Raw genomic sequence first — 10,399 nt, forward strand, 5'->3', positions numbered from 1 at the left:
CTAACCTTCTAGAGAGAAATAGTAAAGCTTACCATTTGAAAAAAAAACATATATAGTCCAAGCTCAGCTAACAATCGTAATAATTTCATAATACAGTACGATGTGATAATGAAACAGGGACCTTACGGTCACGTGGAGCATTTCCAACATACAACATCTAAACGTCCTTAAACCATCAAATTGTAGCAAATTAGCACATCACCACGTAGATGGTCTTCTTATGCATAGCAGTTTAGTTCTACGATGTTCGCTATATGTTATTAAGCTGCACTTCAATCCTTACTAAATTAGAAATGACAGATTTAAAGAAGACTAGTCCAAGATTTGTTGGTTGTGAAAAAAAGGTGATATTTTTCTTAAAAAATTATAACAGGAAATAGCAAAACATGAACAAACACTTTCGGATCAATTCTTCAGATAACCCCTACTACTGAAAGAAAGTGATGCACAGAACAGGTCTAAAATTAGCGAAAGTGAAGAGAGCCACTCAGTACAGATCTATGATGAACCTTCAAGTCAGATGACCTATTTTAAAGACAAGCTGCCCAATTTAAAAAGAGTAAAGTAATGGTTAAAAAATTAAAACAGAACACAGGAAGCAAGTAAAATCAAAATCAGAGCTAAAATCATGAGAAGGTAAGGCATTTAAACTGAGCATGAGAGAAGATTCTACAAAGTTCAGGAGTGACCTATTTTAACTTCTGATGATTGGACATTTTATCACTCCAATCCTCAGAAGTTAAACTTCGTGAGAAAAGTATTTCAAAGTGTTTATTTTCATCGCATTTGAACTTGCATATCTTTACTGATATAGGCCTACAGAGCAATTAAAGTGCTGCAGTCAGCAAATATGTAGTCTGCGCAACGTCAAGAAGAACATGCCATACATGCATGACAAGATTTGTGTAGAATGATTTAAACTTGTGAATATTGATTAAAATATGCCTGAAAATGAAAGCTAGAGATGATCCTCTAGTGGAAATCCTCTAGGGTGGAAGGCATGGTTTTTCCATCTTCACGGAAGTAACTTTTTAAAAGCTATAAGGCACCCTGCATGAGAGTTTTGTTAGAGACTCTAATATTGTAGCAATATAAACGTGTTGCAGAGCTTTAGCAACGAGACAGACTGTGTACTCTACGACAGGAAACTGAGATGAGCCATAGACTGAATAAGTTTTACATATCAGGGGAAAACTTGTAACGATTCTTGTACTCAATGCTTGGAGCTTGATTTTATGAATAAACTGGATGACAAAAGTGGACTTGACCTTGGAATTGCCTTAAATATTCATTTCACAATCTCTACTAGCAGAGCTCCAGGAACCTTACAAGTACAGTGCACCCTCAGGATATGAATTTTATCCATTCCTGGGTTGGCACCGTATGGTAAAAACATCGTATGTAGGGGTATAGAAACCATAGTAATTATATAATGCAATTATCTCAATCATCATGCAAACATCCAAAAATTTCATTTAAGTGCTGAACAAATTGAAAATTACTAACAAAATAGTATGTTAACCTTAGTAACTATAGTTACTTACAGCAACTTTAGTGTATTTAGTAGTTATGGTCTGCAATAAAATGTAACATACTGTACCATGTGCAGAAAGCACCATAGGGAGTTCTTACTTTCAACACAGACATATAATATAAACTTTGAATTCATCTCAAATAAATTTAGCTTAACAAACACACCTACTTAAAGCTAAGTTTTAGTATGCATTTGTAAATACTTTACTGAATTTCAACTTTGTGTCACTAACATTTTATCAATTATCAGTTTCTGTTTTCGTCTTCATCATAACTTTTGCCGAACCGTTTAAAAAATTTTTCAAACTAATTCGGTAAGAAAGCCCGAACAACGCTGTTCTCATCATGAAGTAGATTTTTGTTAGCAGGCCAAGAGAAGTTGTCTGACCTTCTGTTTACAGGAATCACAACTCAAACTTTGCAACTGGTTTTAAAGGGAAAATATTATCGTTTTACACACGAGAACTGCTGAGCTGAGAGAACATGGTCATCGTGTATCTTTCAAGCGGTGTGAAAATATTTACGGCGAACAGAATTTCGGCATCTTTGGTGTTTTGTCAAATGTAATAAGCACACCGACTGCTAAATTTGAACTCGGGAAAATTTTTTGTTGAATTCCTGTGGTAACAGTTGATGAGGTGAAAAAATCATCATGTTCGACTCTGTAAGGTGAAAAAATCATGTAACAGGGTAATCGTATCCTGAGGATGCACTGTAGTAGAAAACTGTGGTAAGATGAAGTGCATTAATGTGCCTACAAGTTTGGCTGGCCATGCACTGTTTGTGATAAGCAATAGATTTAGCGAGACTTGAAGCAACTTCAAAACATTACAACAAAAAAGCGCAACCTTGCAACATGTACAACAATGATAGGAGCGTGTCTAGAATGTTTTACTAGAAAAAACTGGCTAGTCTGGAAGTGACTATGTACACAGTAAATCAGGGAAAACCTAATAAAATTTACTTTGGTTTTCCCAATAATGCAGCAATAACATAAAACATCCCATCAAGCCTGATTGAAACATCACTAGCGTGTAGTCCAACACAGTGACAAATAAGTAATGGGTCATAGATACAGGCGCAGCAGAGCACTTGCTGTTGAATTGCATTTGTTATTTTAAATATTCTTATCAGGGTATAATTAACAAATTAGCTATATATAATGGACAAGTAGTCAGGCCTGCTGCTAACAACACTCTGCAAAGTGCGTAGTGTTATAAATGATGTATTGGAATAAGTGAACTATACTTATTGCTTTCCGGCTTCATGTTCTTTTCTGGAATTACTACAGTTCTATTTCACGCTTCTGCCCTTTTCGGTTGACTGAAGCATGAAACAAAACCATCAAAAAACATGAAATAAAAGGATAAGTACAGTTAACCTATTGCAACTCTAGTTATAAATATATGGTATGCAAAGAAATTCACAAATACATCCACAGATATGGTACGCTTGTTTGTTTTTCAAGCTACTTTGTTAATTGAAATTTATAATTATCTGTAGATCTAAGAGCTTATTAAAACATATAGGCGAAGCCTTTAGTCATATTGCCTCTTTAATTATAGCATAAACTCTAGAATGAATTTGTTAAGCGAGGGTAGACTTGTGTAGAAAGAATGGCATACATTTAAAAACTACTAATCCAGCATAATATGATCAAGATAGAATACTGCATGAATGAAAATGATAAGTATACTATGAAAGTTCTAAGCAAGTCGAACATATGTTTGCCATGCAACAATGAAATATGTACGCAGTGCATAACTGTACAACAGAAGGTAAGCTGAATTTGAGTTTAGTTTTGCCTTCTGCTCTCAAGAGGTGTAATGCAGTTAAACCAACTCCAACTTGGGATGGATTGCCGAATTGCTGACAATACTGATTTAAAATGTAAAATACAAAGTTAGAATGACTGGTGACAGCCATTCTAACCTTGTATTTTACCAGTGTAAACGGTGTACAGGTGTAAACGGTTGCAGAATGAGAACCGTTCTGCAACTGTTTACACTGGTCAATCTCGTTAGAGGAGCTATTTTTACTGACATGAAAGTAAACGCTGAGCGGCCGATGTCTGTGTAAGCAGCCGTGTTTATCCTTTGGATGTCGACAAACGATTGAAAATATGTCTCTGATCGGCTCGCTTTTTCAAGTATGAAGACGGGCCAGTTTTGCAGAGTTTGTGTGAACAAATTCTATGACAAATATCATCAGGCTGAAAAATAATGCTAAAAACTTTATTATAAAACAGGTTAATTTTACCACTATTCAGCTTAGAGCCTTAAACAGTAAGTGTTTGAAACGTGCAGTTCTTAAGAACGTCAATTTAGAGGATTGCTGGGTAGTTCTCCCATTCGTCTTCTGATTTCCGTCTCAGAGTTGAATAATCATATGCCTCGTCTTCTAGTTTTTCTTCTTTCCATATTCCATTATTGAAGGTTTTGAATCACTCTTTATAAAATGGGAAACGGCTCTGAATATTTCAGCGTAATTCATTTTTGAAGACCGTGCTTCAAAGGCTGTGATGGAAATAGTGATCAAGGTAATTGTTTGTGAAATCTGAGCTATGGTATGTGGCTTCTTCAGCCTTTGCTATGGTGTTCATATACAATCACTGCACACACGTTTTAACCAGTTTGTGCTCATTATAAATTGGCTCAGCTGTTGAATGTGTAAAAATGACTGTAGCACTACAGAACATCTAGAAGAGCACCTAGTCACACATAGAAGAGATAAGGCAATGCATTACTCTTTTCCCTAATTTAGGAGCACCCTTTCTACACACATGCCCAACAAGTCTGGTGCGATCCCGCCCACAACGACCTACCCTCTTTAGCTGACCGCATATACCTAGTTTTCTGAATTGAAACTCTCAACCCCTTTTAGAACAACCACCTTATAACAAGTGTTTAGTCGACGTTATTTCAACTGATGATGAACAGCAAAATTTTGTAATACAATGGTGTGTTAAACCTAAAAATCAAGCAAGGTATTATAAAGAACAAACTCTATGAGAAGAGTGGTGGCCATGAAAAAGACGTAGGAGCAATAACTCTGAATAATTATTCTATTTGTATGCTGTCGGTCACAAAGATCATCAAGGTCAAGAGGTTCTTGATAGTTTCTTGCAAAGATTTGAGAGGCAACTTCTCTTGTTGGTGTGGGCTTTGTACTGAACGAATTAGATGGGCGTCACACCGGTCTTCTGGGCCCACTCTGCAGCACCCTTGGAGAAGGCACTCTTCTCTCCCTTTGTCTGTTGGTGCATGTTGACTTTGTGGGCATGGAGATAGACCGCCTATGCACCTATTCTGTGTGTTGATTCAGCATCGCCATGGTAGCAAAAACTATTTCACAATAGGGGCATTTTAGATTTTAGATTTGTCACCAATCATGTCGTCGCAGTTCTCTCAGTGAAGCCAACTGCTTCAGACATTTGATGCAGAAAAGCATGGTGAACTGATCAAAAGAAAAGGTGACCGAGCCGATATATATATATAGAGAAGGGACTTCTGGGACAGAGGTTGACCTAGAAAAAATAGCAGATACCATTTATCAAGATTTATAGAAATTTCGTACACAATGATCAATCTTTAACAAATTTATTTTCAATGTTCGCAAGCTTGAAGAACTTTCTTATGTTCATGATTGCGTTTCAGAACAATCTAAGTATTCGTTCCAATAAAAAATGAGTTGTTTAAGTCATTTAAGTAATATTTTCCCATCTTTGTTGATAAGTTTACTCAAGATAAGATTTTGTAATTAGTTGTTTTCGTTATCAAAATGTGTCTTCCTGTTTCTAAGAGTACTGTTCCCTACATAGTATTTGTGAAATTTTATGAACTACTTGTTGGTGTTTAGATTGTTGCACCGCAATGGCTAGTTGTCCCTCAATAATTTTTTATTGTTGCAAATGTGAAAATTCTTACAAAGTCAGCAAAGTGATGTGAATGATCGGTTTGAACAATAACTGTTAATCTCTATGCTAATTGCTTATGTAATATAAATACTACTGCAATTTTTTAGGCAGTCAGCTCGTGTTTTGCTCTTGAAGAGACCCCTGATATTATTACTATAATAAAATTGTTAATTTGTCGAAGAAATATAATTTCTGATAGTTGATAAAAAACTAGCATCAAGCTTGGACAGGATTGCAACAAATGACTAAATAACTAAAGAGTTATTCTTACAAGAGTTGCGCCCCCTCCTTGTGCTATATTCGTGTTATGTTACCCTGCATTGTATAATACTAGGAGTTGTGTACCTCTGGTTTTTGTGTTAAAGGACGTCATGAAAATACAGACAGTTGCGCTCGTTACAACGGCAATGGCTACTTCTTTATTATCAGTGTTCACGTGCAGAATAAATAATTTCCTACCATCTAACTAGTAACAACTACACATGGTGGCAGCGGTGTTTGTATCATGTTTGACGAAGAGGGGGAAGCCGGTTATGCTGATGAACAAACGGTGGAGCCATTAATAGTGCATTATTCTGCACCCAAGCTGTACCCACCTGACAAATTTGACTTTGCCGAACCTGCCGGTTGGACGAGATGGTATAGTGGATGGAGGAGGTATAGAGAAGCGAGCGGTTTGGATACTAGACCTCAGCGTGAACAGATTAACACTCTTATTTATACGTTAGGGGAGCAAGCAGAGGATGTAGTGCTTAGCCGTGGAATAGAAGAAACTGACTACGATTCTGTGATTGATGCATTTAATGAATACTTCGGAGTTAGGAAAAATCTCATTGTTGAGAGAGCTAAATTCAACAAACTGACACAAGGTAGTGATTCTATAGATGTGTTTATTCACAATCTACATCGCCAAGCCGAGTTTTGTGACTATAGAGATCTACAGGAAAAGCTAATACGTGACAGATTAGTAGTGGGCGTTACTGAAGACAAGTTGAGTGAAAAACTACAAGCTGATGCAGATCTGACGCTAGATGACGCAGTGATGATAGCTAGACGCTTTGAATCAGCTAAACAAGAACAGTCAGTAGTCAGGGGATCAGCTGTAGATGTACATGCCAACATATTCATTTCACGACAGCCACAACATAGCCGAAAGAATGACACATCTAGCTCAAACCGAAACGCTTACTTAAAAGGACACAAATCATCGAATACTGGTAATGTTAGACACAGGCCGACAACCCAAGGACACGCCAATAGCTTTGACAACACTTCTGCAAATAATAGAGTTGCCTAATTTATCCCTAAAGACCGATGTCAACGCTGTGGAAAAGCCCCACATTCCAAAGACTCCTGCCCAGCATTGAGATCTACTTGTACTGCATGTGGCAAGAGAGGCCATTAGAAGCAAATGTGCTTCTCTGGAAAATCTGTGACTGAAGTCGAGCTGTTTACTGGAGAAATCAAGAACAGCGATAGAAATGGTAGTAAACCATAGATGGCTAAACTAGCCATTGACATACAGGGACATACCAATACAGCAACATTTAAACTAGATTCTGGTGCTGCAGCAACTGTGTGTGGACTAAATGCTATATCCGCTCCATTGCAGCACAATACTAAGAGACTAAGAGGTCCTGATAACTTAGAAATACTTTGTATTGGTCAAACTGATGCAATTCTTACACATGGTAACAAATCTATATCAGAAACAATTTACGTTGTGCGTAATCAAGATGTGAACCTATTGAGCAAATTTGCATGTCAAAGCCTTGGTTTGCTTGCCTGTAATGTTGATGATGTTGATGATTTTGCGAATGGTGTTGATAATTTTGTTGATAAAAGACTTTTTCAAGGTCTAGGAGCTGTAAAAACTGAATGTGAAATCAGACTGACTGACGATGCCAAGCCGTACAGTATATTCGTGCCACGAGCATTACCCTTTCCATTACTCGACAAAACTAAGTTAGAGTTAGAGCGTATGAAATCTTTAGGCGTTATTGTAGAAGCGAAACAGCCTACGGAATGGTGTGCACCGATGGTCGTTGTACCTAAACAGGCCGGTGTTCGTATCTGTACAGACTTTACACAGCTAAATAAGTACGTACGACGTGAAGTTTTTCCCATGGCAACCGCCGAGGACAGTCTGTCAAAACTTAATGGTGGTCACATATTTTCAAAACCACATGCCAACTGCAGATTTTGGCAAATACCATTGTCTGCCAAATCCCAACATCTCACCGCTTTCTTGACACCATGTGGACGTTTCTACTACCGTAAATTGCCATTTGGACTAAAATCAGCTCTAGGGATATTTTGCACAGAAATGACAAAAATATTAGAAGGTATCACAGGAGTCGATGTATATACGGATGATGTACTAGTGATGGATTATGACGAGAGAGAGCATAACTCCCGTTTACCGCAAATGCTACGCCGCATGCACGATGTTGGTCTAACGTTAAATCATGCAAAGTGTGCTCTAAAGAAAACGTCAGTAGAGTATTTAGGGTATCGCATTGATGCTAGTGGTATTCACGCAGGTGAAAGAATATCTGCATTGCTTGAATTTCCAACACCAACGTGTGTCCGTGATGTTAGGAGCTTCCTAAGCAAAGTCAACCAATATGGCAAGTTTAGTCCTGCTGTAGCCCATATTAGCCAACCGCTCTGAGAGCTTTTGTGCAAAAAGAGTTGCTTGATATGGAATGATTCCCAGCAAAAAGCGTTTGATCGTCTCAAAGAGGAGTTTAAATCTACACCGATTCTTGCCCCGTATGACCCAAATAAAAAAACATATTTGTCAACGGATGCGTCCGACTACGGGTTAGGAGCTGTTTTGAGTCAGAAACAGTCAGATGGCACCCGCCGACTAGTAGCTGCCGTAAGCCGATCTCTGTCCGAAACTGAACGTAAATATGCCGTAATAGAGAAGGAGGCATTGGGAGTTACTTGGGCAGCAGAAAAGTTTGCTCGATATATCATTGGTATACTTGACCTTACTATAGAGACCGACCACAAACCTTTAGTGTCACTGCTTGGAGATCAGGAAATCAGTAAATTGCCAGCTCGAATACAACGATTCAGGCTAAGACTAATACGTTTCAAATACCAGATAAAGCATATTCCCGGTAAGGAGAATGTCTCTGATGATGCAGTGTCGAGATACCTGTGCGCCATTCCCATAGAGAATGATACTCTATTTGTAGAAGAAGTAGACACGTATTCTCGTCAAGCTATGCTGATGTCAAGCACAGATATGCATGTCGAAAAGCTTAGGCTGTCTCAAGAAGCGGACGAAGTGATGTGCCAGGTCAAGATGTAAACTCTGGGTGGCCACGCTATTTGTCCAGTATCGATTCCATAATCAAACCATACTTTGAAAGCAGAGGGTATATTACGCTGTGCAATGATTTGTTGACTTTTCAAAACCGCATAATTATTCCACAAACAAAACATCTGGAAACTTTAGCCAACCTGCATGAAGGGCATTAAGGATTACAAAAATGTACCGAGAGAGCACGTCAATGCGTTTGGTGGCCAAACATGGCACGAGAGATAGAGGAAATTATTAAAAACTGCAGGGTAGGTAAAGAGACCGCTCCTGTCACTAAAGAACCTTTACTACCTACAGCCACTCCTAGCCGACCATGGCAGATAGTAGGCTCCGACTTAATTTATCACAATAGAAAGCTATATCTACTCGTGACTGACTACTACTCTTGATACCCAGAGGTAGCCCTACTACCCAATGAAAGCAGCAAAAGTGTAATTAGCCAGATGAAAAGCATTTTTGCCAGGCACGGAGTACCCGAAATGGTTCTGTCTGATAATGGACCACAATATTGTTCACAAGATTTTAGAGACTGCAAATACCTATAAGTTTCAAAGTGTAACTTCATCGCCTATGTATCCCAGAGCCAACGGTGCTGCAGAACGAATGGTTAAGACTATAAAGTCCATACTTAAGAAATTTGGAGATTTGTACCTAGGACTTCTAGCTTATCGTACATCGCCGATACATGGAGGAAGATCGCCCGCTGAGTTGCTAATGAACCGTAGTCTTTGTAAACAGGTTGCTCAAATTCACTATCACACAACCAGCCAAGTAGATCACAAAGCGTTCCGGTCTGTCAATGAGGAATACAAGGTGAAAATGCAAGAGCGACATGACCGATCAGAACAGGTTAAAGAGTTGCCTTCCCTACGAAAAGGTAGCCACGTATTTGTACGTGATTTACAACGATATGGACAAGTGAAGGAGGTGTTACCTAACCGCACGTACATAGTATCTGCAGGTAGCGAGATTCGCCGAAACCAAACAGCACTTATTGACTCTCCGCCCAATACTGACAATTCAATTTCCGACAATCCGGATTCACACAGTTCTCTGTTAAGTTGTGCCCAAAGTATGGATAGCACGCTTACGACTTCGAGACCTTGTCGTACAATCAGACCGCCACGTCGACTGATTGAAGAATGCTAGGCATCGCCAGTCAGTCAGATTATAGCTTTTATATGTTATTCATTCTGTAGCTAGTTGCTTACAGTACTCAGTGCATTTCCCTTGCTAGTCATGTTAGTTATATCACTTTGTTACTCATGTTTGGTTTTACTCATTTCAAAGGCATTATCTGTTTTAATCATTGCTTCAAACATACTTAGGAAAGGAGATGTGCTATATTCGTGTTATGTTACCCTGCATTGTATAGTACTAGGAGTTGTGTACCTTCGGTTTTTGTGTTAAAGGATGTCATGAAAATACAGACAATTGCACTGACTACAACGGCAATGGCTACTTTTTTATTATCAGTGTTCATGTGCAGAATAAATAATCTCCTACCATCTAACTAGTAACAACTACACACTCCTGTTGATATTAGCCAGTTGTATCGCAGGCAGTGCTGGGTTCAGCACACTCTGTTGTTTGAGCAAGGCACAAGTGAGTTG

Source organism: Watersipora subatra, chromosome 10 (genome assembly GCF_963576615.1).
Source record: "Watersipora subatra chromosome 10, tzWatSuba1.1, whole genome shotgun sequence".
NCBI lineage: Eukaryota > Metazoa > Bryozoa > Gymnolaemata > Cheilostomatida > Watersiporidae > Watersipora > Watersipora subatra.